At 52.4% G+C, this 18,980-nt stretch overlaps 68 non-coding genes across 68 annotated transcripts; all 68 read left to right on the forward strand.

Annotated features, from left to right (window-relative positions):
* Positions 1–9: 9 nt before the first annotated feature.
* Positions 10–81, forward strand: TRNAC-GCA (transfer RNA cysteine (anticodon GCA)). The gene has a single exon. It is a non-coding gene; the product is annotated as a tRNA-Cys (tRNA).
* Positions 82–193: 112 nt separating this feature from the next.
* Positions 194–265, forward strand: TRNAC-GCA (transfer RNA cysteine (anticodon GCA)). Its single transcript has one exon. It is a non-coding gene; the product is annotated as a tRNA-Cys (tRNA).
* Positions 266–383: 118 nt separating this feature from the next.
* TRNAC-GCA (transfer RNA cysteine (anticodon GCA)) lies at positions 384–455 on the forward strand. The gene has a single exon. It is a non-coding gene; the product is annotated as a tRNA-Cys (tRNA).
* Positions 456–575: 120 nt separating this feature from the next.
* Positions 576–647, forward strand: TRNAC-GCA (transfer RNA cysteine (anticodon GCA)). Its single transcript has one exon. It is a non-coding gene; the product is annotated as a tRNA-Cys (tRNA).
* Positions 648–941: 294 nt separating this feature from the next.
* On the forward strand, positions 942–1,013 carry TRNAC-GCA (transfer RNA cysteine (anticodon GCA)). The gene has a single exon. It is a non-coding gene; the product is annotated as a tRNA-Cys (tRNA).
* Positions 1,014–1,132: 119 nt separating this feature from the next.
* On the forward strand, positions 1,133–1,204 carry TRNAC-GCA (transfer RNA cysteine (anticodon GCA)). The gene has a single exon. It is a non-coding gene; the product is annotated as a tRNA-Cys (tRNA).
* A 374-nt stretch (positions 1,205–1,578) lies between these two features.
* On the forward strand, positions 1,579–1,650 carry TRNAC-GCA (transfer RNA cysteine (anticodon GCA)). Its single transcript has one exon. It is a non-coding gene; the product is annotated as a tRNA-Cys (tRNA).
* Positions 1,651–1,968: 318 nt separating this feature from the next.
* Positions 1,969–2,040, forward strand: TRNAC-GCA (transfer RNA cysteine (anticodon GCA)). The gene has a single exon. It is a non-coding gene; the product is annotated as a tRNA-Cys (tRNA).
* A 118-nt stretch (positions 2,041–2,158) lies between these two features.
* Positions 2,159–2,230, forward strand: TRNAC-GCA (transfer RNA cysteine (anticodon GCA)). Its single transcript has one exon. It is a non-coding gene; the product is annotated as a tRNA-Cys (tRNA).
* A 113-nt stretch (positions 2,231–2,343) lies between these two features.
* Positions 2,344–2,415, forward strand: TRNAC-GCA (transfer RNA cysteine (anticodon GCA)). The gene has a single exon. It is a non-coding gene; the product is annotated as a tRNA-Cys (tRNA).
* A 119-nt stretch (positions 2,416–2,534) lies between these two features.
* TRNAC-GCA (transfer RNA cysteine (anticodon GCA)) lies at positions 2,535–2,606 on the forward strand. The gene has a single exon. It is a non-coding gene; the product is annotated as a tRNA-Cys (tRNA).
* A 603-nt stretch (positions 2,607–3,209) lies between these two features.
* On the forward strand, positions 3,210–3,281 carry TRNAC-GCA (transfer RNA cysteine (anticodon GCA)). Its single transcript has one exon. It is a non-coding gene; the product is annotated as a tRNA-Cys (tRNA).
* A 113-nt stretch (positions 3,282–3,394) lies between these two features.
* Positions 3,395–3,466, forward strand: TRNAC-GCA (transfer RNA cysteine (anticodon GCA)). Its single transcript has one exon. It is a non-coding gene; the product is annotated as a tRNA-Cys (tRNA).
* Positions 3,467–3,589: 123 nt separating this feature from the next.
* TRNAC-GCA (transfer RNA cysteine (anticodon GCA)) lies at positions 3,590–3,661 on the forward strand. Its single transcript has one exon. It is a non-coding gene; the product is annotated as a tRNA-Cys (tRNA).
* Positions 3,662–3,772: 111 nt separating this feature from the next.
* Positions 3,773–3,844, forward strand: TRNAC-GCA (transfer RNA cysteine (anticodon GCA)). Its single transcript has one exon. It is a non-coding gene; the product is annotated as a tRNA-Cys (tRNA).
* Positions 3,845–3,958: 114 nt separating this feature from the next.
* On the forward strand, positions 3,959–4,031 carry TRNAC-GCA (transfer RNA cysteine (anticodon GCA)). Its single transcript has one exon. It is a non-coding gene; the product is annotated as a tRNA-Cys (tRNA).
* Positions 4,032–4,149: 118 nt separating this feature from the next.
* TRNAC-GCA (transfer RNA cysteine (anticodon GCA)) lies at positions 4,150–4,221 on the forward strand. The gene has a single exon. It is a non-coding gene; the product is annotated as a tRNA-Cys (tRNA).
* Positions 4,222–4,340: 119 nt separating this feature from the next.
* Positions 4,341–4,412, forward strand: TRNAC-GCA (transfer RNA cysteine (anticodon GCA)). Its single transcript has one exon. It is a non-coding gene; the product is annotated as a tRNA-Cys (tRNA).
* Positions 4,413–4,521: 109 nt separating this feature from the next.
* TRNAC-GCA (transfer RNA cysteine (anticodon GCA)) lies at positions 4,522–4,593 on the forward strand. Its single transcript has one exon. It is a non-coding gene; the product is annotated as a tRNA-Cys (tRNA).
* Positions 4,594–4,706: 113 nt separating this feature from the next.
* TRNAC-GCA (transfer RNA cysteine (anticodon GCA)) lies at positions 4,707–4,778 on the forward strand. Its single transcript has one exon. It is a non-coding gene; the product is annotated as a tRNA-Cys (tRNA).
* Positions 4,779–4,892: 114 nt separating this feature from the next.
* Positions 4,893–4,964, forward strand: TRNAC-GCA (transfer RNA cysteine (anticodon GCA)). Its single transcript has one exon. It is a non-coding gene; the product is annotated as a tRNA-Cys (tRNA).
* Positions 4,965–5,089: 125 nt separating this feature from the next.
* On the forward strand, positions 5,090–5,161 carry TRNAC-GCA (transfer RNA cysteine (anticodon GCA)). The gene has a single exon. It is a non-coding gene; the product is annotated as a tRNA-Cys (tRNA).
* A 111-nt stretch (positions 5,162–5,272) lies between these two features.
* On the forward strand, positions 5,273–5,344 carry TRNAC-GCA (transfer RNA cysteine (anticodon GCA)). The gene has a single exon. It is a non-coding gene; the product is annotated as a tRNA-Cys (tRNA).
* Positions 5,345–5,463: 119 nt separating this feature from the next.
* Positions 5,464–5,536, forward strand: TRNAC-GCA (transfer RNA cysteine (anticodon GCA)). Its single transcript has one exon. It is a non-coding gene; the product is annotated as a tRNA-Cys (tRNA).
* Positions 5,537–5,649: 113 nt separating this feature from the next.
* On the forward strand, positions 5,650–5,721 carry TRNAC-GCA (transfer RNA cysteine (anticodon GCA)). The gene has a single exon. It is a non-coding gene; the product is annotated as a tRNA-Cys (tRNA).
* A 114-nt stretch (positions 5,722–5,835) lies between these two features.
* On the forward strand, positions 5,836–5,907 carry TRNAC-GCA (transfer RNA cysteine (anticodon GCA)). Its single transcript has one exon. It is a non-coding gene; the product is annotated as a tRNA-Cys (tRNA).
* A 125-nt stretch (positions 5,908–6,032) lies between these two features.
* On the forward strand, positions 6,033–6,104 carry TRNAC-GCA (transfer RNA cysteine (anticodon GCA)). The gene has a single exon. It is a non-coding gene; the product is annotated as a tRNA-Cys (tRNA).
* A 111-nt stretch (positions 6,105–6,215) lies between these two features.
* Positions 6,216–6,287, forward strand: TRNAC-GCA (transfer RNA cysteine (anticodon GCA)). Its single transcript has one exon. It is a non-coding gene; the product is annotated as a tRNA-Cys (tRNA).
* Positions 6,288–6,406: 119 nt separating this feature from the next.
* On the forward strand, positions 6,407–6,479 carry TRNAC-GCA (transfer RNA cysteine (anticodon GCA)). The gene has a single exon. It is a non-coding gene; the product is annotated as a tRNA-Cys (tRNA).
* Positions 6,480–6,595: 116 nt separating this feature from the next.
* Positions 6,596–6,667, forward strand: TRNAC-GCA (transfer RNA cysteine (anticodon GCA)). The gene has a single exon. It is a non-coding gene; the product is annotated as a tRNA-Cys (tRNA).
* Positions 6,668–6,785: 118 nt separating this feature from the next.
* Positions 6,786–6,857, forward strand: TRNAC-GCA (transfer RNA cysteine (anticodon GCA)). Its single transcript has one exon. It is a non-coding gene; the product is annotated as a tRNA-Cys (tRNA).
* Positions 6,858–6,977: 120 nt separating this feature from the next.
* Positions 6,978–7,049, forward strand: TRNAC-GCA (transfer RNA cysteine (anticodon GCA)). Its single transcript has one exon. It is a non-coding gene; the product is annotated as a tRNA-Cys (tRNA).
* Positions 7,050–7,158: 109 nt separating this feature from the next.
* On the forward strand, positions 7,159–7,230 carry TRNAC-GCA (transfer RNA cysteine (anticodon GCA)). The gene has a single exon. It is a non-coding gene; the product is annotated as a tRNA-Cys (tRNA).
* A 113-nt stretch (positions 7,231–7,343) lies between these two features.
* On the forward strand, positions 7,344–7,415 carry TRNAC-GCA (transfer RNA cysteine (anticodon GCA)). Its single transcript has one exon. It is a non-coding gene; the product is annotated as a tRNA-Cys (tRNA).
* A 113-nt stretch (positions 7,416–7,528) lies between these two features.
* On the forward strand, positions 7,529–7,600 carry TRNAC-GCA (transfer RNA cysteine (anticodon GCA)). Its single transcript has one exon. It is a non-coding gene; the product is annotated as a tRNA-Cys (tRNA).
* Positions 7,601–7,718: 118 nt separating this feature from the next.
* Positions 7,719–7,790, forward strand: TRNAC-GCA (transfer RNA cysteine (anticodon GCA)). Its single transcript has one exon. It is a non-coding gene; the product is annotated as a tRNA-Cys (tRNA).
* A 221-nt stretch (positions 7,791–8,011) lies between these two features.
* Positions 8,012–8,083, forward strand: TRNAC-GCA (transfer RNA cysteine (anticodon GCA)). The gene has a single exon. It is a non-coding gene; the product is annotated as a tRNA-Cys (tRNA).
* A 120-nt stretch (positions 8,084–8,203) lies between these two features.
* TRNAC-GCA (transfer RNA cysteine (anticodon GCA)) lies at positions 8,204–8,275 on the forward strand. The gene has a single exon. It is a non-coding gene; the product is annotated as a tRNA-Cys (tRNA).
* A 457-nt stretch (positions 8,276–8,732) lies between these two features.
* On the forward strand, positions 8,733–8,804 carry TRNAC-GCA (transfer RNA cysteine (anticodon GCA)). Its single transcript has one exon. It is a non-coding gene; the product is annotated as a tRNA-Cys (tRNA).
* Positions 8,805–8,924: 120 nt separating this feature from the next.
* Positions 8,925–8,996, forward strand: TRNAC-GCA (transfer RNA cysteine (anticodon GCA)). Its single transcript has one exon. It is a non-coding gene; the product is annotated as a tRNA-Cys (tRNA).
* Positions 8,997–9,112: 116 nt separating this feature from the next.
* Positions 9,113–9,184, forward strand: TRNAC-GCA (transfer RNA cysteine (anticodon GCA)). Its single transcript has one exon. It is a non-coding gene; the product is annotated as a tRNA-Cys (tRNA).
* Positions 9,185–9,300: 116 nt separating this feature from the next.
* Positions 9,301–9,372, forward strand: TRNAC-GCA (transfer RNA cysteine (anticodon GCA)). Its single transcript has one exon. It is a non-coding gene; the product is annotated as a tRNA-Cys (tRNA).
* Positions 9,373–9,485: 113 nt separating this feature from the next.
* Positions 9,486–9,557, forward strand: TRNAC-GCA (transfer RNA cysteine (anticodon GCA)). The gene has a single exon. It is a non-coding gene; the product is annotated as a tRNA-Cys (tRNA).
* Positions 9,558–9,673: 116 nt separating this feature from the next.
* On the forward strand, positions 9,674–9,745 carry TRNAC-GCA (transfer RNA cysteine (anticodon GCA)). The gene has a single exon. It is a non-coding gene; the product is annotated as a tRNA-Cys (tRNA).
* Positions 9,746–9,866: 121 nt separating this feature from the next.
* TRNAC-GCA (transfer RNA cysteine (anticodon GCA)) lies at positions 9,867–9,938 on the forward strand. The gene has a single exon. It is a non-coding gene; the product is annotated as a tRNA-Cys (tRNA).
* A 116-nt stretch (positions 9,939–10,054) lies between these two features.
* Positions 10,055–10,126, forward strand: TRNAC-GCA (transfer RNA cysteine (anticodon GCA)). Its single transcript has one exon. It is a non-coding gene; the product is annotated as a tRNA-Cys (tRNA).
* Positions 10,127–10,246: 120 nt separating this feature from the next.
* Positions 10,247–10,318, forward strand: TRNAC-GCA (transfer RNA cysteine (anticodon GCA)). Its single transcript has one exon. It is a non-coding gene; the product is annotated as a tRNA-Cys (tRNA).
* A 116-nt stretch (positions 10,319–10,434) lies between these two features.
* Positions 10,435–10,506, forward strand: TRNAC-GCA (transfer RNA cysteine (anticodon GCA)). The gene has a single exon. It is a non-coding gene; the product is annotated as a tRNA-Cys (tRNA).
* Positions 10,507–10,622: 116 nt separating this feature from the next.
* On the forward strand, positions 10,623–10,694 carry TRNAC-GCA (transfer RNA cysteine (anticodon GCA)). Its single transcript has one exon. It is a non-coding gene; the product is annotated as a tRNA-Cys (tRNA).
* Positions 10,695–10,807: 113 nt separating this feature from the next.
* Positions 10,808–10,879, forward strand: TRNAC-GCA (transfer RNA cysteine (anticodon GCA)). Its single transcript has one exon. It is a non-coding gene; the product is annotated as a tRNA-Cys (tRNA).
* Positions 10,880–10,991: 112 nt separating this feature from the next.
* On the forward strand, positions 10,992–11,063 carry TRNAC-GCA (transfer RNA cysteine (anticodon GCA)). Its single transcript has one exon. It is a non-coding gene; the product is annotated as a tRNA-Cys (tRNA).
* A 116-nt stretch (positions 11,064–11,179) lies between these two features.
* TRNAC-GCA (transfer RNA cysteine (anticodon GCA)) lies at positions 11,180–11,251 on the forward strand. The gene has a single exon. It is a non-coding gene; the product is annotated as a tRNA-Cys (tRNA).
* Positions 11,252–11,367: 116 nt separating this feature from the next.
* Positions 11,368–11,439, forward strand: TRNAC-GCA (transfer RNA cysteine (anticodon GCA)). The gene has a single exon. It is a non-coding gene; the product is annotated as a tRNA-Cys (tRNA).
* A 118-nt stretch (positions 11,440–11,557) lies between these two features.
* TRNAC-GCA (transfer RNA cysteine (anticodon GCA)) lies at positions 11,558–11,629 on the forward strand. The gene has a single exon. It is a non-coding gene; the product is annotated as a tRNA-Cys (tRNA).
* Positions 11,630–11,741: 112 nt separating this feature from the next.
* TRNAC-GCA (transfer RNA cysteine (anticodon GCA)) lies at positions 11,742–11,813 on the forward strand. The gene has a single exon. It is a non-coding gene; the product is annotated as a tRNA-Cys (tRNA).
* A 112-nt stretch (positions 11,814–11,925) lies between these two features.
* TRNAC-GCA (transfer RNA cysteine (anticodon GCA)) lies at positions 11,926–11,997 on the forward strand. Its single transcript has one exon. It is a non-coding gene; the product is annotated as a tRNA-Cys (tRNA).
* Positions 11,998–12,115: 118 nt separating this feature from the next.
* Positions 12,116–12,187, forward strand: TRNAC-GCA (transfer RNA cysteine (anticodon GCA)). Its single transcript has one exon. It is a non-coding gene; the product is annotated as a tRNA-Cys (tRNA).
* Positions 12,188–12,303: 116 nt separating this feature from the next.
* TRNAC-GCA (transfer RNA cysteine (anticodon GCA)) lies at positions 12,304–12,375 on the forward strand. The gene has a single exon. It is a non-coding gene; the product is annotated as a tRNA-Cys (tRNA).
* Positions 12,376–12,489: 114 nt separating this feature from the next.
* TRNAC-GCA (transfer RNA cysteine (anticodon GCA)) lies at positions 12,490–12,561 on the forward strand. The gene has a single exon. It is a non-coding gene; the product is annotated as a tRNA-Cys (tRNA).
* Positions 12,562–12,675: 114 nt separating this feature from the next.
* On the forward strand, positions 12,676–12,747 carry TRNAC-GCA (transfer RNA cysteine (anticodon GCA)). Its single transcript has one exon. It is a non-coding gene; the product is annotated as a tRNA-Cys (tRNA).
* A 114-nt stretch (positions 12,748–12,861) lies between these two features.
* On the forward strand, positions 12,862–12,933 carry TRNAC-GCA (transfer RNA cysteine (anticodon GCA)). Its single transcript has one exon. It is a non-coding gene; the product is annotated as a tRNA-Cys (tRNA).
* Positions 12,934–13,045: 112 nt separating this feature from the next.
* Positions 13,046–13,117, forward strand: TRNAC-GCA (transfer RNA cysteine (anticodon GCA)). The gene has a single exon. It is a non-coding gene; the product is annotated as a tRNA-Cys (tRNA).
* A 112-nt stretch (positions 13,118–13,229) lies between these two features.
* TRNAC-GCA (transfer RNA cysteine (anticodon GCA)) lies at positions 13,230–13,301 on the forward strand. The gene has a single exon. It is a non-coding gene; the product is annotated as a tRNA-Cys (tRNA).
* Positions 13,302–13,417: 116 nt separating this feature from the next.
* TRNAC-GCA (transfer RNA cysteine (anticodon GCA)) lies at positions 13,418–13,489 on the forward strand. The gene has a single exon. It is a non-coding gene; the product is annotated as a tRNA-Cys (tRNA).
* A 113-nt stretch (positions 13,490–13,602) lies between these two features.
* On the forward strand, positions 13,603–13,674 carry TRNAC-GCA (transfer RNA cysteine (anticodon GCA)). Its single transcript has one exon. It is a non-coding gene; the product is annotated as a tRNA-Cys (tRNA).
* A 299-nt stretch (positions 13,675–13,973) lies between these two features.
* On the forward strand, positions 13,974–14,045 carry TRNAC-GCA (transfer RNA cysteine (anticodon GCA)). Its single transcript has one exon. It is a non-coding gene; the product is annotated as a tRNA-Cys (tRNA).
* Positions 14,046–14,157: 112 nt separating this feature from the next.
* On the forward strand, positions 14,158–14,231 carry TRNAC-GCA (transfer RNA cysteine (anticodon GCA)). Its single transcript has one exon. It is a non-coding gene; the product is annotated as a tRNA-Cys (tRNA).
* Positions 14,232–14,345: 114 nt separating this feature from the next.
* On the forward strand, positions 14,346–14,421 carry TRNAC-GCA (transfer RNA cysteine (anticodon GCA)). Its single transcript has one exon. It is a non-coding gene; the product is annotated as a tRNA-Cys (tRNA).
* Positions 14,422–18,980: the final 4,559 nt, after the last annotated feature.

Below are 18,980 nucleotides of genomic sequence, written 5' to 3' on the forward strand. Positions count from 1 at the left end.
AAAGGCGAGGGGGGCATAGCTCAGTGGCAGAGCATTCGACTGCAGATCGAGAGGTCCTCGGTTCAAATCCGGGTGCCCCCTCAGCCTTTTGCCCGCGGTCGCGCCGAAAAGGGAGAGCCGGCGAGTGTCTTTGCCGATGCCGTCGAGCCGGTTTTGGAAAAAAAAAAAAATCAAAGCGTGACAAAAAGGCAAGGGGGGCATAGCTCAGTGGCAGAGCATTCGACTGCAGATCGAGAGGTCCTCGGTTCAAATCCGGGTGCCCCCTCAGCGTTTTGCCCGCGGTCGCGCCGAAAAGGGAGAGCCGGCGAGTGTCTTTGCCGATGCCGTCGAGCCGGTTTTGGGAAAAAAAAAAAAAAAAATTCAAAGCTTGACGAAAAGGCGAGGGGGGCATAGCTCAGTGGCAGAGCATTCGACTGCAGATCGAGAGGTCCTCGGTTCAAATCCGGGTGCCCCCTCAGCGTTTTGCCCGCGGTCGCGCCGAAAAGGGAGAGCCGGCGAGTGTCTTTGCCGATGCCGTCGAGCCGGTTTTGGGAAAAAAAAAAAAAAAAAAATTCAAAGCGTGACGAAAAGGCGAGGGGGGCATAGCTCAGTGGCAGAGCATTCGACTGCAGATCGAGAGGTCCTCGGTTCAAATCCAGGTGCCCCCTCAGCGTTTTGCCCGCGGTCGCGCCGAAAAGGGAGAGCCGGCGAGTGTCTTTGCCGATGCCGTCGAGCCGGTTTTGGGAAAAAAAAACAAAAAAAAATTCAAAGCGTGACGAAAAGGCGAGGGGGGCATAGCTCAGTGGCAGAGCATTCGACTGCAGATCGAGAGGGTGCCCCCTCAGCGTTTTGCCCGCAGTCGCGCCGAAAAGGGAGAGCCAGCGAGTGTCTTTGCCGATGCCGTCGAGCCGGTTTTGGGAAAAAAAAAAAAAAAAAAATTCAAAGCGTGACGAAAAGGCGAGGGGGGCATAGCTCAGTGGCAGAGCATTCGACTGCAGATCGAGAGGTCCTCGGTTCAAATCCGGGTGCCCCCTCAGCGTTTTGCCCGCGGTCGCGCCGAAAAGGGAGAGCCGGCGAGTGTCTTTGCCGATGCCGTCGAGCCGGTTTTGGGAAAAAAAAAAAAAAAAAATTCAAAGCGTGACGAAAAGGCGAGGGGGGCATAGCTCAGTGGCAGAGCATTCGACTGCAGATCGAGAGGTCCTCGGTTCAAATCCGGGTGCCCCCTCAGCGTTTTGCCCGCGGTCGCGCCGAAAAGGGAGAGCCGGCGAGTGTCTTTGCCGATGCCGTCGAGCCGGTTTTGGGAAAAAAACGCTGAGGGGGCACCCGGATCCTCGGTTCAAATCCGGGTGCCCCCTCAGCGTTTTGCCCGCGGTCGCGCCGAAAAGGGAGAGCCGGCGAGTGTCTTTGCCGATGCCGTCGAGCCGGTTTTGGGAAAAAAACGCTGAGGGGGCACCCGGATCCTCGGTTCAAATCCGGGTGCCCCCTCAGCGTTTTGCCCGCAGTCGCGCCGAAAAGGGAGAGTCGGCGAGTGTCTTTGCCGATGCCGTCGAGCCGGTTTTGGAAAAAAAAAAAAAATTCAAAGCATGACGAAAAGGCGAGGGGGGCATAGCTCAGTGGCAGAGCATTCGACTGCAGATCGAGAGGTCCTCGGTTCAAATCCGGGTGCCCCCTCAGCGTTTTGCCCGCGGTCGCGCCGAAAAGGGAGAGCCGGCGAGTGTCTTTGCCGATGCCATCGAGCCGGTTTTGGGAAAAAAAAAAAAAAAAAAAAAATTCAAAGCGTGACGAAAAGGCGAGGGGGGCATAGCAGAGCCGGTTTTGGGAAAAAAACGCTGAGGGGGCACCCGGATCCTCGGTTCAAATCCGGGTGCCCCCTCAGCGTTTTGCCCGCGGTCGCGCCGAAAAGGGAGAGTCGGCGAGTGTCTTTGCCGATGCCGTCGAGCCGGTTTTGGAAAAAAAAAAAAAAAATTCAAAGCATGACGAAAAGGCGAGGGGGGCATAGCTCACTGGCAGAGCATTCGACTGCAGATCGAGAGGTCCTCAGTTCAAATCCGGGTGCCCCCTCAGCGTTTTGCCCGCGGTTGCGCCGAAAAGGGAGAGCCGGCGAGTGTCTTTGCCGATGCCGTCGAGCCGGTTTTGGGAAAAAAAAAAAAAAAAATTCAAAGCGTGACGAAAAGGCGAGGGGGGCATAGCTCAGTGGCAGAGCATTCGACTGCAGATCGAGAGGTCCTCGGTTCAAATCCGGGTGCCCCCTCAGCGTTTTGCCCGCGGTCGCGCTGAAAAGGGAGAGCCGGCGAGTGTCTTTGCCGATGCCGTCGAGCCGGTTTTGGGGAAAAAAAAAAATTCAAAGCATGACGAAAAGGCGAGGGGGGCATAGCTCAGTGGCAGAGCATTCGACTGCAGATCGAGAGGTCTTCGGTTCAAATCCGGGTGCCCCCTCAGCATTTTGCCCGCGGTCGCGCCGAAAAGGGAGAGCCGGCGAGTGTCTTTGCCGATGCCGTCGAGCCGGTTTTGGGAAAAAAAAAAAAAAAAAATTCAAAGCGTGACGAAAAGGCGAGGGGGGCATAGCTCAGTGGCAGAGCATTCGACTGCAGATCGAGAGGTCCTCGGTTCAAATCTGGGAGCCCTCTCAGCATTTTGCCCGCGGTCGCGCCGAAAAGGGAGAGCCGGCGAGTGTCTTTGCCGATGCCGTCGAGCCGGTTTTGGGAAAAAAACGCTGAGGGGGCACCCGGATCCTCGGTTCAAATCCGGGTGCCCCCTCAGCGTTTTGCCCGCGGTCGCGCCGAAAAGGGAGAGTCGGCGACGTGAAAGCGTGACGAAAAGGCGAGGGGGGCATAGCTCAGTGGCAGAGCATTCGACTGCAGATCGAGAGGAGTGGCAGAGCATTCGACTGCTGATCGAGAGAGTGTCTTTGCCGATGCCGTCGAGCCGGTTTTGGGAAAAAAACGCTGAGGGGGCACCCGGATCCTCGGTTCAAATCCGGGTGCCCCCTCAGCGTTTTGCCCGCGGTCGCGCCGAAAAGGGAGAGTCGGCGACGTGAAAGCGTGACGAAAAGGCGAGGGGGGCATAGCTCAGTGGCAGAGCATTCGACTGCAGATCGAGAGGGTGCCCCCTCAGCGTTTTGCCCGCAGTCGCGCCGAAAAGGGAGAGCCGGCGAGTGTCTTTGCCGATGCCGTCGAGCCGGTTTTGGGAAAAAAAAAAAAAAAAAATTCAAAGCGTGACGAAAAGGTGAGGGGGGCATAGCTCAGTGGCAGAGCATTCGACTGCAGATCGAGAGGTCCTCAGTTCAAATCCGGGTGCCCCCTCAGCGTTTTGCCCGCGGTCGCGCCGAAAAGGGAGAGCCGGCGAGTGTCTTTGCCGATGCCGTCGAGCCGGTTTTGGAAAAAAAAAAAAATTCAAAGCGTGACGAAAAGGCGAGGGGGGCATAGCTCAGTGGCAGAGCATTCGACTGCAGATCGAGAGGTCTTCGGTTCAAATCCGGGTGCTCCCTCAGCGTTTTGCCCGCGGTCGCGCCGAAAAGGGAGAGCCGGCGAGTGTCTTTGCCGATGCCGTCGAGCCGGTTTTGGGAAGAAAAAAAAAAAAAAAAAAATTCAAAGCGTGACGAAATGGCGAGGGGGGCATAGCTCAGTGGCAGAGCATTCGACTGCAGATCGAGAGGTCCTCGGTTCAAATCCGGGTGCCCCCTCAGCGTTTTGCCCGCGGTCGCGCCGAAAAGGGAGAGCCGGCGAGTGTCTTTGCCGATGCCGTCGAGCCGGTTTTGGGAAAAAAAAAATTCAAAGCGTGACGAAAAGGCGAGGGGGGCATAGCTCAGTGGCAGAGCATTCGACTGCAGATCGAGAGGTCCTCGGTTCAAATCCGGGTGCCCCCTCAGCGTTTTGCCCGCGGTCGCGCCGAAAAGGGAGAGCCGGCGAGTGTCTTTGCCGATGCCGTCGAGCCGGTTTTGGGGAAAAAAAAAAAATTCAAAGCATGACAAAAAGGTGAGGGGGGCATAGCTCAGTGGCAGAGCATTCGACTGCAGATCGGGAGGTCCTCGGTTCATAATCCGGGTGCCCCCTCAGCGTTTTGCCCGCGGTCGCGCCGAAAAGGGAGAGCCGGCGAGTGTCTTTGCCGATGCCGTCGAGCCGGTTTTGGGGAAAAAAAAAAAAAAAATTCACAGCTTGACAAAAAGGCGAGGGGGGCATAGCTCAGTGGCAGAGCATTCGACTGCAGATCGAGAGGTCCTCGGTTCAAATCCGCGTGCCCCCTCAGCGTTTTGCCCGCGGTCGCGCCGAAAAGGGAGAGCCGACGAGTGTCTTTGCCGATGCCGTCGAGCCGGTTTTGGGGAAAAAAAAAAAAAAAAAATTCAAAGCATGACGAAAAGGCGAGGGGGCATAGCTCAGTGGCAGAGCATTCGACTGCAGATCGAGAGGTCCTCGGTTCAAATCCGGGTGCCCCCTCAGCGTTTTGCCCGCAGTCACGCCGAAAAGGGAGAGCCGGCGAGTGTCTTTGCCGATGCCGTCGAGCCGGTTTTGGAAAAAAAAAATCAAAGCGTGACAAAAAGGCGAGGGGGGCATAGCTCAGTGGCAGAGCATTCGACTGCAGATCGAGAGGTCCTCGGTTCAAATCCGGGTGCCCCCTCAGCATTTTGCCCGCAGTCGCGCCGAAAAGGGAGAGCCGGCGAGTGTCTTTGCCGATGCCGTCGAGCCGGTTTTGGAAAAAAAAAAAAAATCAAAGCGTGACAAAAAGGCGAGGGGGGCATAGCTCAGTGGCAGAGCATTCGACTGCAGATCGAGAGGTCCTCGGTTCAAATCCGGGTGCCCCCTCAGCGTTTTGCCCGCGGTCGCGCCGAAAAGGGAGAGCCGGCGAGTGTCTTTGCCGATGCCGTCGAGCCGGTTTTGAGAAAAAAAAAAAAATTCAAAGCGTGACGAAAAGGCGAGGGGGGCATAGCTCAGTGGCAGAGCATTCGACTGCAGATCGAGAGGTCCTCGGTTCAAATCCGGGTGCCCCCTCAGCGTTTTGCCCGCGGTCGCGCCGAAAAGGGAGAGCCGGCGAGTGTCTTTGCCGATGCCGTCGAGCCGGTTTTGGGAAGAAAAAAAAAAAAAAAAAAAAATTCAAAGCGTGACGAAATGGCGAGGGGGGCATAGCTCAGTGGCAGAGCATTCGACTGCAGATCGAGAGGTCCTCGGTTCAAATCCGGGTGCCCCCTCAGCGTTTTGCCCGCGGTCGCGCCGAAAAGGGAGAGCCGGCGAGTGTCTTTGCCGATGCCGTCAAGCCGGTTTTGGGAAAAAAAAAATTCAAAGCGTGACGAAAAGGCGAGGGGGGCATAGCTCAGTGGCAGAGCATTCGACTGCAGATCGAGAGGTCCTCGGTTCAAATCCGGGTGCCCCCTCAGCATTTTGCCCGCGGTCGCGCCGAAAAGGGAGAGTCGGCGAGTGTCTTTGCCGATGCCGTCGAGCCGGTTTTGGGGGAAAAAAAAAAAAAAAAATTCAAAGCGTGACGAAAAGGCGAGGGTGGCATAGCTCAGTGGCAGAGCATTCGACTGCAGATCGAGAGTTCCTCGGTTCAAATCCGAGTGCCCCCTCAGCGTTTTGCCCGCGGTCGCGCCGAAAAGGGAGAGCCGGCGAGTGTCTTTGCCGATGCCGTCGAGCCGGTTTTGGAAAAAAAAAAAAAATCAAAGCGTGACAAAAAGGCGAGGGGGGCATAGCTCAGTGGCAGAGCATTCGACTGCAGATCGAGAGGTCCTCGGTTCAAATCCGGGTGCCCCCTCAGCGTTTTGCCCGCGGTCGCGCCGAAAAGGGAGAGCCGGCGAGTGTCTTTGCCGATGCCGTCGAGCCGGTTTTGGGAAAAAAAAAAAAATTCAAAGCGTGACGAAAAGGCGAGGGGGGCATAGCTCAGTGGCAGAGCATTCGATTGCAGATCGAGAGGTCCTCGGTTCAAATCCGGGTGCCCCCTCAGCGTTTTGCCCGCGGTCGCGCCGAAAAGGGAGAGCCGGCGAGTGTCTTTGCCGATGCCGTCGAGCCGGTTTTGGGAAGAAAAAAAAAAAAAAAAAAAAATTCAAAGCGTGACGAAATGGCGAGGGGGGCATAGCTCAGTGGCAGAGCATTCGACTGCAGATCGAGAGGTCCTCGGTTCAAATCCGGGTGCCCCCTCAGCGTTTTGCCCGCGGTCGCGCCGAAAAGGGAGAGCCGGCGAGTGTCTTTGCCGATGCCGTCGAGCCGGTTTTGGGAAAAAAAAAATTCAAAGCGTGACGAAAAGGCGAGGGGGGCATAGCTCAGTGGAAGAGCATTCGACTGCAGATCGAGAGGTCCTCGGTTCAAATCCGGGTGCCCCCTCAGCATTTTGCCCGCGGTCGCGCCGAAAAGGGAGAGCCGGCGAGTGTCTTTGCCGATGCCGTCGAGCCGGTTTTGGGGGAAAAAAAAAAAAAAAAATTCAAAGCGTGACGAAAAGGCGAGGGTGGCATAGCTCAGTGGCAGAGCATTCGACTGCAGATCGAGAGTTCCTCGGTTCAAATCCGAGTGCCCCCTCAGCGTTTTGCCCGCGGTCGCGCCGAAAAGGGAGAGCCGGCGAGTGTCTTTGCCGATGCCGTCGAGCCGGTTTTGGGGAAAAAAAAAAAAAATTCAAAGCGTGACAAAAAGGTGAGGGGGGCATAGCTCAGTGGCAGAGCATTCGACTGCAGATCGGGAGGTCCTCGGTTCAAATCCGGGTGCCCCCTCAGCGTTTTGCCCGCGGTCGCGCCGAAAAGGGAGAGCCGGCGAGTGTCTTTGCCGATGCCGTCGAGCCGGTTTTGGGGAAAAAAAAAAAAAAAATTCACAGCTTGACAAAAAGGCGAGGGGGGCATAGCTCAGTGGCAGAGCATTCGACTGCAGATCGAGAGGTCCTCGGTTCAAATCCGCGTGCCCCCTCAGCGTTTTGCCCGCGGTCGCGCCGAAAAGGGAGAGCCGACGAGTGTCTTTGCCGATGCCGTCGAGCCGGTTTTGGGGAAAAAAAAAAAAAAAAAATTCAAAGCATGACGAAAAGGTGAGGGGGGCATAGCTCAGTGGCAGAGCATTCGACTGCAGATCGAGAGGTCCTCGGTTCAAATCCGGGTGCCCCCTCAGCGTTTTGCCCGCAGTCGCGCCGAAAAGGGAGAGCCGGCGAGTGTCTTTGCCGATGCCGTCGAGCCGGTTTTGGAAAAAAAAAATCAAAGCGTGACAAAAAGGCGAGGGGGGCATAGCTCAGTGGCAGAGCATTCGACTGCAGATCGAGAGGTCCTCAGTTCAAATCCGGGTGCCCCCTCAGCGTTTTGCCCGCAGTCGCGCCGAAAAGGGAGAGCCGGCGAGTGTCTTTGCCGATGCCGTCGAGCCGGTTTTGGAAAAAAAAAAAAAATCAAAGCGTGACAAAAAGGCGAGGGGGGCATAGCTCAGTGGCAGAGCATTCGACTGCAGATCGAGAGGTCCTCGGTTCAAATCCGGGTGCCCCCTCAGCGTTTTGCCCGCGGTCGCGCCGAAAAGGGAGAGCCGGCGAGTGTCTTTGCCGATGCCGTCGAGCCGGTTTTGGAAAAAAAAAAAAAATCAAAGCGTGACAAAAAGGCGAGGGGGGCATAGCTCAGTGGCAGAGCATTCGACTGCAGATCGAGAGGTCCTCGGTTCAAATCCGGGTGCCCCCTCAGCGTTTTGCCCGCGGTCGCGCCGAAAAGGGAGAGCCGGCGAGTGTCTTTGCCGATGCCGTCGAGCCGGTTTTGGGGAAAAAAAAAAAAAAAATTCAAAGCGTGACGAAAAGTCGAGGGGGGCATAGCTCAGTGGCAGAGCATTCGACTGCAGATCGAGAGGTCCTCGGTTCAAATCCGGGTGCCCCCTCAGCGTTTTGCCCGCGGTCGCGCCGAAAAGGGAGAGCCGGCGAGGGTCTTTGCCGATGCCATCGTGCCGGTTTTGGGAAAAAAAAAAAAAATTCAAAGCGTGACGAAAAGGCGAGGGGGGCATAGCTCAGTGGCAGAGCCGGCGAGTGTCTTTGCCGATGCCGTCGAGCCGGTTTTGGGAAAAAAAAAAAAAAAAAATTCAAAGCGTGATGAGAAGGCGAGGGGGGCATAGCTCAGTGGCAGAGCATTCGACTGCAGGTCGAGAGGTCCTCGGTTCAAATCCGGGTGCCCCCTCAGCGTTTTACCCGCGGTCGCGCCGAAAAGGGAGAGCCGGCGAGTGTCTTTGCCGATGCCGTCGAGCCGGTTTTGGGAAGAAAAAAAAAAAAAAAATTCAAAGCGTGACGAAAAGGCGAGGGGGGCATAGCTCAGTGGCAGAGCATTCGACTGCAGATCAAGAGGTCCTCGGTTCAAATCCGGGTGCCCCCTCAGCGTTTTGCCCGCGGTCGCGCCGAAAAGGGAGAGCCGGTGAGTGTCTTTGCCGATGCCGTCGAGCCGGTTTTGGGAAAAAAAAAAAAAAAAAATTCAAAGCGTGACGAAAAGGCGAGGGGGGCATAGCTCAGTGGCAGAGCATTCGACTGCAGATCGAGAGGGTGCCCCCTCAGCGTTTTGCCCGCGGTCGCGCCGAAAAGGGAGAGCCGGCGAGTGTCTTTGCCGATGCCGTCGAGCCGGTTTTGGGAAAAAAAAAAAATTCAAAGCGTGACGAAAAGGCGAGGGGGGCATAGCTCAGTGGCAGAGCATTCGACTGCAGATCGAGAGGGTGCCCCCTCAGCGTTTTGCCCGCGGTCGCGCCGAAAAGGGAGAGCCGGCGAGTGTCTTTGCCGATGCCGTCGAGCCGGTTTTGGGAAAAAAAAAAAAAAAATTCAAAGCGTGACGAAAAGGCGAGGGGGGCATAGTTCAGTGGCAGAGCATTCGACTGCAGATCGAGAGGTCCTCGGTTCAAATCCGGGTGCCCCCTCAGCATTTTGCCCGCGGTCGCGCCGAAAAGGGAGAGCCGGCGAGTGTCTTTGCCGATGCCGTCGAGCCGGTTTTGGGAAAAAAAAAAAAAAAAAAATTCAAAGCGTGACGAAAAGGCGAGGGGGGCATAGCTCAGTGGCAGAGCATTCGACTGCAGATCGAGAGGTCCTCGGTTCAAATCCGGGTGCCCCCTCAGCGTTTTGCCCGCGGTCGCGCCGAAAAGGGAGAGCCGGCGAGTGTCTTTGCCGATGCCGTCGAGCCGGTTTTGGAAAAAAAAAAAAAAAATTCAAAGCGTGACGAAAAGGCGAGGGTGGCATAGCTCAGTGGCAGAGCATTCGACTGCAGATCGAGAGGTCCTCGGTTCAAATCCGGTTGCCTCCTCAGCGTTTTGCCCGCGGTCGCGCCGAAAAGGGAGAGCCGGCGAGTGTCTTTTGCCGATGCCGTCGAGCCGGTTTTGGGAAAAAAAAAAAAAATTCAAAGCGTGACGAAAAGGCGAGGGGGGCATAGCTCAGTGGCAGAGCATTCGACTGCAGATCGAGAGGTCCTTGTTTCAAATCCGGGTGCCCCCTCAGCATTTTGGTCGCGCCGAAAAGGGAGAGCCGGCGAGTGTCTTTGCTGATGCCGTCGAGCCGGTTTTGGGAAAAAAAAAAAAAAAAAATTCAAAGCGAGACGAAAAGGCGAGGGGGGCATAGCTCAGTGGCAGAGCATTTGACTGCAGATCGAGAGGTCCTCGGTTCAAATCCGGGTGCCCCCTCAGCGTTTTGCCCACGGTCGCGCCGAAAAGGGAGAGCCGGCGAGTGTCTTTGCCGATGCCGTCGAGCCGGTTTTGGGAAAAAAAAAAAAAAATTCAAAGCGTGACGAAAAGGCGAGGGGGGCATAGTTCAGTGGCAGAGCATTCGACTGCAGATCGAGAGGTCCTCGGTTCAAATCCGGGTGCCCCCTCAGCATTTTGCCCGCGGTCGCGCCGAAAAGGGAGAGCCGGCGAGTGTCTTTGCCGATGCCGTCGAGCCGGTTTTGGGAAAAAAAAAAAAAAAAAAAATTCAAAGCGTGACGAAAAGGCGAGGGGGGCATAGCTCAGTGGCAGAGCATTCGACTGCAGATCGAGAGGTCCTCGGTTCAAATCCGGGTGCCCCCTCAGCGTTTTGCCCGCGGTCGCGCCGAAAAGGGAGAGCCGGCGAGTGTCTTTGCCGATGCCGTCGAGCCGGTTTTGGAAAAAAAAAAAAAAAATTCAAAGCGTGACGAAAAGGCGAGGGGGGCATAGTTCAGTGGCAGAGCATTCGACTGCAGATCGAGAGGTCCTCGGTTCAAATCCGGGTGCCCCCTCAGCATTTTGCCCGCGGTCGCGCCGAAAAGGGAGAGCCGGCGAGTGTCTTTGCCGATGCCGTCGAGCCGGTTTTGGGAAAAAAAAAAAAAAAAAAATTCAAAGCGTGACGAAAAGGCGAGGGGGGCATAGCTCAGTGGCAGAGCATTCGACTGCAGATCGAGAGGTCCTCGGTTCAAATCCGGGTGCCCCCTCAGCGTTTTGCCCGCGGTCGCGCCGAAAAGGGAGAGCCGGCGAGTGTCTTTGCCGATGCCGTCGAGCCGGTTTTGGAAAAAAAAAAAAAAAATTCAAAGCGTGACGAAAAGGCGAGGGTGGCATAGCTCAGTGGCAGAGCATTCGACTGCAGATCGAGAGGTCCTCGGTTCAAATCCGGTTGCCTCCTCAGCGTTTTGCCCGCGGTCGCGCCGAAAAGGGAGAGCCGGCGAGTGTCTTTTGCCGATGCCGTCGAGCCGGTTTTGGGAAAAAAAAAAAAAATTCAAAGCGTGACGAAAAGGCGAGGGGGGCATAGCTCAGTGGCAGAGCATTCGACTGCAGATCGAGAGGTCCTTGTTTCAAATCCGGGTGCCCCCTCAGCATTTTGGTCGCGCCGAAAAGGGAGAGCCGGCGAGTGTCTTTGCTGATGCCGTCGAGCCGGTTTTGGGAAAAAAAAAAAAAAAAAATTCAAAGCGAGACGAAAAGGCGAGGGGGGCATAGCTCAGTGGCAGAGCATTTGACTGCAGATCGAGAGGTCCTCGGTTCAAATCCGGGTGCCCCCTCAGCGTTTTGCCCACGGTCGCGCCGAAAAGGGAGAGCCGGCGAGTGTCTTTGCCGATGCCGTCGAGCCGGTTTTGGGAAAAAAAAAAATTCAAAGCGTGACGAAAAGGCAAGGGGGGCATAGCTCAGTGGCAGAGCATTCGACTGCAGATCGAGAGGTCCTCGGTTCAAATCCGGGTGCCCCCTCAGTGTTTTGCCCGCGGTCGCGCCGAAAAGGGAGAGCCGGCGAGTGTCTTTGCCGATGCCGTCGAGCCGGTTTTGGCAAAAAAAAAAAAAAATTCAAAGCGTGACAAAAAGGCGAGGGGGGCATAGCTCAGTGGCAGAGCATTCGACTGCAGATCGAGAGGTCCTCGGTTCAAATCCGGGTGCCCCCTCAGCGTTTTGCCCACGGTCGCGCCGAAAAGGGAGAGCCGGCGAGTGTCTTTGCCGATGCCGTCGAGCCGGTTTTGGGGAAAAAAAAAAAAAATTCAAAGCGTGACGAAAAGGCGAGGGTGGCATAGCTCAGTGGCAGAGCATTCGACTGCAGATCGAGAGGTCCTCGGTTCAAATCCGGTTGCCTCCTCAGCGTTTTGCCCGCGGTCGCGCCGAAAAGGGAGAGCCGGCGAGTGTGTTTTGCCGATGCCGTCGAGCCGGTTTTGGGAAAAAAAAAAAAAAAATTCAAAGCGTGACGAAAAGGCGAGGGGGGCATAGCTCAGTGGCAGAGCATTCGACTGCAGATCGAGAGGTCCTTGGTTCAAATCCGGGTGCCCCCTCAGCATTTTGGTCGCGCCGAAAAGGGAGAGCCGGCGAGTGTCTTTGCTGATGCCGTCGAGCCGGTTTTGGGAAAAAAAAAAAAAAAAATTCAAAGCGAGACGAAAAGGCGAGGGGGGCATAGCTCAGTGGCAGAGCATTTGACTGCAGATCGAGAGGTCCTCGGTTCAAATCCGGGTGCCCCCTCAGCGTTTTGCCCACGGTCGCGCCGAAAAGGGAGAGCCGGCGAGTGTCTTTGCCGATGCCGTCGAGCCGGTTTTGGGAAAAAAAAAAATTCAAAGCGTGACGAAAAGGCAAGGGGGGCATAGCTCAGTGGCAGAGCATTCGACTGCAGATCGAGAGGTCCTCGGTTCGAATCTGGGTGCCCCCTCAGCGTTTTGCCCGCGGTCGTGCCGAAAAGGGAGAGCCGGCGAGTGTCTTTGCCGATGCCGTCGAGCCGGTTTTGGGAAAAAAAAAAAAAAAAATTCAAAGCGTGACGAAAAGGCAAGGGGGGCATAGCTCAGTGGCAGAGCATTCGACTGCAGATCGAGAGGTCCTCGGTTCAAATCCGGGTGCCCCCTCAGCGTTTTGCCCGCGGTCGCGCCGAAAAGGGAGAGCCGGCGAGTGTCTTTGCCGATGCCGTCGAGCCGGTTTTGGAGAAAAAAAAAAAAAATTGAAAGCGTGGCGAAAAGGCGAGGGGGGCATAGCTCAGTGGCAGAGCATTCAACTGCAGATCGAGAGGTCCTCGGTTCAAATCCGGGTGCCCCCTCAGCGTTTTGCCCGCGGTCGCGCCGAAAAGGGAGACCCGGCGAGTGTCTTTGCCGATGCCGTCGAGCCGGTTTTGGGGAAAAAAAAAAAAATTCAAAGCATGACGAAAAGGCGAGGGGGCATAGCTCAGTGGCAGAGCATTCGACTGCAGATCGAGAGGTCCTCAGTTCAAATCCGGGTGCCCCCTCAGCGTTTTGCCCGCTTTTGCGCCGAAAAGGGAGAGCCGGCGTGTGTCTTTGCCGATGCCGTCGAGCCGGTTTTGGGAAAAAAAAAAAAATTCAAAGCGTGACGAAAAAGCGAGGGGGGCATAGCTCAGTGGCAGAGCATTCGACTGCAGATCGAGAGGTACTCGGTTCAAATCCGGGTGCCCCCTCAGCGTTTTGCCCGCGGTCGCGCCGAAAAGGGAGAGCCGGCGAGTGTCTTTGCCGATGCCGTCGAGCCGGTTTTGGGAAAAAAAAAAAAATTCAAAGCGTGACGAAAAGGCGAGGGGGGCATAGCTCAGTGGCAGAGCATTCGACTGCAGATCGAGAGGTCCTCGGTTCAAATGCGGGTGCCCCCTCAGCGTTTTGCCCGCGGTCGCGCCGAAAAGGGAGAGCCGGCGAGTATCTTTGCCGATGCCGTCGAGCCGGTTTTGGGAAAAAAAAAAATTCAAAGCGTGACGAAAAGGCGAGGGGGGCATAGCTCAGTGGCAGAGCATTCGACTGCAGATCGAGAGGTCCTCGGTTCAAATCCGGGTGCCCCCTCAGCGTTTTCCCCGCGGTCGCGCCGAAAAGGGAGAGCCGGCGAGTGTCTTTGCCGATGCCGTCGAGCCGGTTTTGGGAAAAAAAAAAATTCAAAGCGTGACGAAAAGGCGAGGGGGGCATAGCTCAGTGGCAGAGCATTCGACTGCAGATCGAGAGGTCCTCGGTTCAAATCCGGGTGCCCCCTCAGCGTTTTGCCCGCGGTCGCGCCGAAAAGGGAGAGCCGGCGAGTGTCTTTGCCGATGCCGTCGAGCCGGTTTTGGAGAAAAAAAAAAAAATTCAAAGCGTGACGAGAAGGCGAGGGGGAGCATAGCTCAGTGGCAGAGCATTCGACTGCAGATCGCGAGGTCCTCGGTTCAAATCCGGGTGCCCCCTCAGCGTTTTGCCCGCGGTCGCGCCGAAAAGGGAGAGCCGGCGATTGTCTTTGCCGATGCCGTCGAGCCGGTTTTGGGAAAAAAAACAAATTCAAAGCGTGACGAAAAGGCGAGGGGGGCATAGCTCAGTGGCAGAGCATTCGACTGCAGATCGAGAGGTCCTCGGTTCAAATCCGGGTGCCCCCTCAGCGTTTTGCCCGCGGTCGCGCCGAAAAGGGAGAGCCGGCGAGTGTCTTTGCCGATGCCGTCGAGCCGGTTTCGGAAAAAAAAAAAATTCAAAGCGTGACGAAAAGGCGAGGTGGGCATAGCTCAGTGGCAGAGCATTTGACTGCAGATCGAGAGGTCCTCGCTTCAAATCTGGGTGCCCCCTCAGCGTTTTGCCCGCGGTCGCGCCGAAAAGGGAGAGCCGGCGAGTGTCTTTGCCGATGCCGTCGAGCCGGTTTTGGGGAAAAGAAAAAAAATTCAAAGCGTGATGAAAAGGTGAGGGGGGCATAGCTCAGTGGCAGAGCATTCGACTGCAGATCGAGAGGTCCTCGGTTCAAATCCGGGTGCCCCCTCAGCATTTTGCCCGCGGTCGCGCCGAAAAGGGAGAGCCGGCGAGTGTCTTTGCCGATGCCGTCGAGCCGGTTTTGGAAAAAAAAAAAAAATTCAAAGTGTGACGAAAAGGCGAGGTTGGCATAGCTCAGTGGCAGAGCATTCGACTGCAGATCGAGAGGTCCTTGGTTCAAATCCGGGTGCCCCCTCAGCATTTTGCCCGCGGTCGCGCCGAAAAGGGAGAGCCGGCGAGTGTCTTTGCCGATGCCGTCGAGCCGGTTTTGGAAAAAAAAAAAAATTCAAAGCATGATGAAAAGGCGAGGGGGGCATAGCTCAGTGGCAGAGCATTCGACTGCAGATCGAGAGGTCCTCGGTTCAAATCCGGGTGCCTAAGATACATTTGACTTGCTTCGAAATCTAGATGGTAAACAACTTCCTCCCAACATTAGGCTGGTTTCCCTTGATGTCAAGAGTCCTTACAATTCTATCCCACACAAAAAGGGAATCGAGGTTATCCATACCCAACTTAAAGAACGGGGACCTACATTTGACCTATATAGCCAGTTCGTCTTACAGCTGTTGGAGTTCATATTGACATGTAATGTATTTTTATTTTGCTCCTCCCACTTCCTCCAGGTGCAGGGGGCGGCTATGGGGACCAAGTGTGCCCCCTCCTATGCCAACCTGTACCTGGGGGGGTGGGAGAGGTTACTTTTTGCCAATGATCATCTATCGGAACTACTACACCATGTTCTAGCTTGGCATAGGTATATAGATGACATTTTAATTTTTTGGACCGGAACAAGGGATGAACTCTCATGGCTGGTGGATTCACTGGCTATTAACAACTTTAATTTGAAATTTACAATGGAGTGTAGCCAATCAAGGATTTAATTTTTAACAAATCCATGTTGAGGGAATCCTTCATTTTTCACTTTATCGTAAGCCTTCTGCCGGCAATACAATTTTGCATGCCAGCAGTGCACACCCATAGTCACTGCTGGACAGCATTCCCTACAGTCAGTTTCTATGACTGTGAAGAAACTGTACTTTAGATGTGGATTTCCACCATGCAGCTAATGATCTATAGTCTAGATTACATCAAAGAGGATACAGTAGATCCCTTCTGCAAAAGGCATTCAACAAAGTAGCCAAACTAAATAGAAAGGACCTTATCCATTCGAAGAGATCCTCATCCACTGACCAATCGGTCCGTGTCATTACCCAATTTTCTCAACGACATACCCAGATGAAAGGTATTTTAACTAAATACTGGCCGTTACTGCAGACAGCACTATCAAGAAATATATTAAACCTTACCCCATGATTACGTACCGACGGTCTCCATTCCTTAGGGACTGCCTGGTAACTAGTCATTACATGCCCAGAAATTCCAACAATTCTACATCTCGAGGTACATTCTCATGTGGGACATGTGACATTTGTTCTTTTATATCCAACTCTAGAGATGTCACCCTACCCAACGGTCATGTTTACACAGTTAAACACAGAGTCACTTGTAAAACTGTAGGAGTCGTCTACCTGGCTTTATGCCAGTGTGGATGTTTCTACGTCGGTAAGACGAAACGCCCTTTTTTCAAACGCATTCAAGATCATATTATGCCTCTGTTTAAATGTCTAACCACCACTGCTTTAAACAGACACATTGGTTGCCAACTTGATTTTGACTCCAGTATTGTCCATTTCGTCGCACTTGAAAATGTACCGGCACATGTGCGGGGCAGAGGAATTGACACAACTCTGTTGCAGTTAGAAACTAATTGGACATATACCTTAGATGTCATTAAATATCCTGGCTTAAACGAATATATCAGTTTCAAGTCTTTTCTCTAGTCATGGCAGCGCTTGTACAAATTACTATATTCTTTCAGTAATTCTATTTTTTATACTTGAATTGTTTACATTTCAAAAATCTATTGATTCAATGTGTCTTCGCATGCTATCACTTGGTCTATGTCTGAGGGCCCCTGGCTACTATTTGATCTCATTAGTCAATTCCCTCCCCTCCCCTCTTCCTCCCATACTAACAATCTGGCTATTCACTGTTTTTTGTTTTGGACTTCCTAACCATTCTGGGGGTATCTATAAAATTATTAAGTCCATTTTCTGTATTTAGACTGTTATTATTCTATCAAAATTTCTGTATTGATATATGTATTCTTTACCAAATCAATTGTTATTTTGATACAATGTGTTTTTTAATGTATTTTTTGTTCTTTTGACACTGTATTATTTACTTTTTTTAATATTGTATTTTCCATGCACTCTTTCATTTTTCAAACGTGCTGCTTGAGCTGGGGATGTGTTTTGGTAGATGTGGGACTAATTTTTGCCTGCATTGGAGCTCTGCATTGCACCTCTCTGTCCCACTGATCCATCCCCCCATCCACCCCCTTCCTTTCTCCGCATTTTTCCATCCATCTTGATATCCCGCTGTCTCTGAGGCGCGTGGGGTTCATTCCTGTAGGGTGGATAGCTCTATCACTACCCATGGCTGTATGGACATCCAAGGTCCCGTTGTTCTATGACACTGGGCCCGGCTGCGGCCATCCTTCGCCCCTTATCCCTTTCTCGTATCTTCTGTCTATGCCTCCATCTGCCCTTATTGGTGCCCGTTCCATCTCTGTGTTCCATCCTCATTGGATGGTGCCCTGGCGTCTCCGTCCATGTCCCTTCGCACTTGTTGTTTAGGTCGTGTGACGCGATTGACGTCACACCAGGCATTCTGGGCATTGTAGGCCCTGACTGTGGATATCGCGCAGGTGTGATGGCCGCATCTTGTCCACTCCCGGGTCGGTGACATCACACGCCGCCCTGGTAGGGGGTATAAAAGCAGTCTGAGCCAGTGGTCTATCGCTGGTTCTACAGGGGCGCTGCTTCTGTCCTCGTGTGTCCAAAAGGTTGGTACAATGGCTAAGGGATTACCGCCCACACGCTTTATACTCATCTTTAAAATGTCATCCCATTCCTCAAATTCTATTTCTCTTCCTCACCGTAGGATTTCCTTGGCTGTACATTTTCTGGACTGTTTTGCCTTTTGTCCAGGCACTCTCTTCAATGCCTTATTTCATGGCCATCTGAGCTATTTATTTAAGCTAAGATACACGCACTACCTATGAAGGGTAAGTTATAGTCACTATTCATATATACAATCCCCTTTTTTCAGTGCAAATGATTTAATGATTATTAATATTTTTAATAGTGACCCATTTATTCACTAATTGTCCCTTTTGTTTTATATTTCAGTCATTACAATCCAGGCATATTTACTTTAAAATATAGTCTCTCCTTGCTTGATTGAATCCTTTTCGGTCCTTTCAGCGCCCCTGTTTTAAATTTGTTCTATATATATATTGGGTAGGTATTGAGGTCATGTTGGCCCTCCTTATTGGGACATTTCATGGCTCTACTTGAGCTAAATGTCTCCATCTAATATCCCTTCTTTTTATTTTAGTTTTATTGGTCGCTTTTTGCCCCCTGCAACCACACTACAGTGGTGTTGGGTTGCCACTTTCGGGGGGGAACCTGTGCCGACTCTGCCGGCGAGCATACTGGGGTAGGTATTGGGGTGTTGGTTTTCTATCTGTGGGTGGGTTGGATTTTTAATGCCAAGTCGCTTTCATTCCCATGTGATGCAGCGTGTCTCTTTTTTATATTTTTTTAATACCAAGTTTATGCTATGTTTTTATATTTTTTGTTTTTCTCTTTTTTCTTTTCATAGAGCTATCTCTTTAATATCGGTCACGCCTTATTCCCCTGAGGAAGCCAATGCCTTGGCGAAACATGTAGGGAAGACCTGACCTATAACAATACACAGACCTGTACCACTCTGGCCAAATTGTAAATTAGAATAGCTCCTTTATTTTTATTCCTATTTGAATATCTGTTTATGTATATTATTTACTATATAAATACGCTGCGCTATCAAAGAAACATATAGCATAAAGTGCTAAAATGTGCAATCCATGCAATATTGTTATTAAAGTGATAATGTGCAAATACGTGAACAACTCAGTAGCAACAATAATATATAAGTGAATATGATCAAAAAGTCCTTTGAAAAATTTGCAAAAAAAATTATATATATATATATATATATATATATATATATATATATATATACACACACAAGATGAAGAATATATATACCAGTGAAATATATTAAAAATTAAAATATAAAGTGCTGCAGTGTATTGTGCAATATTCAAAATAGTCCATAAGTGCTTCAAAAATCCATGTGATTCAGTGAAATGCCAGAGGCAAGGTGCTGTATCCACACACAGGTGCTAGCTGCTCACCTTAGGGCGTGTGACATTGCTGCTAGGCTTGGTCAAAACACGCTTTTTGAACCACTAATATACACAGACTAGATTGGAGGGAAACACAAACTTTTATGGGAGAGCAACCATCAGAATGGAACCTTGGTGCAAAGGGTAATTAAGGGAAAGGTCTGCATTTTACTTGTAACTAAATATGTTTGTAGATTAATGTTTTCAGGAATATACTCTGTATTCCTTCATGTAATTCTCTTATTTTAACCTAATATTTTCTTCCTTGGTGTAGACTATAGATAGATTATTGTGTTAAAGCTTTCACTCATGGTCAATGAACTCTCATTTAACCTAAATCATATCTGAGATATATTAAATCTCAAATATAGTATATGGTAAAAAGACTGCATGGGGGGTCGTCATATGTCTGGTCAAGCATGTGGTGCCCAAGCGGCTGCTGTTGTGGCCACGCTTGATCCACTTCAGACATAGTTTGCAAACAGCAAAGGTGCTATCTACTGCACATGTGTCCAAAAAGGCCCACACCAAGGAACTTTTCAAAATCAGCAGGGAGTCAGCAGCGCCCTGCACCTGCGGAGCCCTGCAGTGTGATGCAGTAGGGTGGCTGCCCTTAAGCTGCCCCCTAGAGGACATCCTGCCTCATTG

This window comes from Aquarana catesbeiana, linkage group LG06 (genome assembly GCF_042186555.1).
Source record: "Aquarana catesbeiana isolate 2022-GZ linkage group LG06, ASM4218655v1, whole genome shotgun sequence".
NCBI lineage: Eukaryota > Metazoa > Chordata > Amphibia > Anura > Ranidae > Aquarana > Aquarana catesbeiana.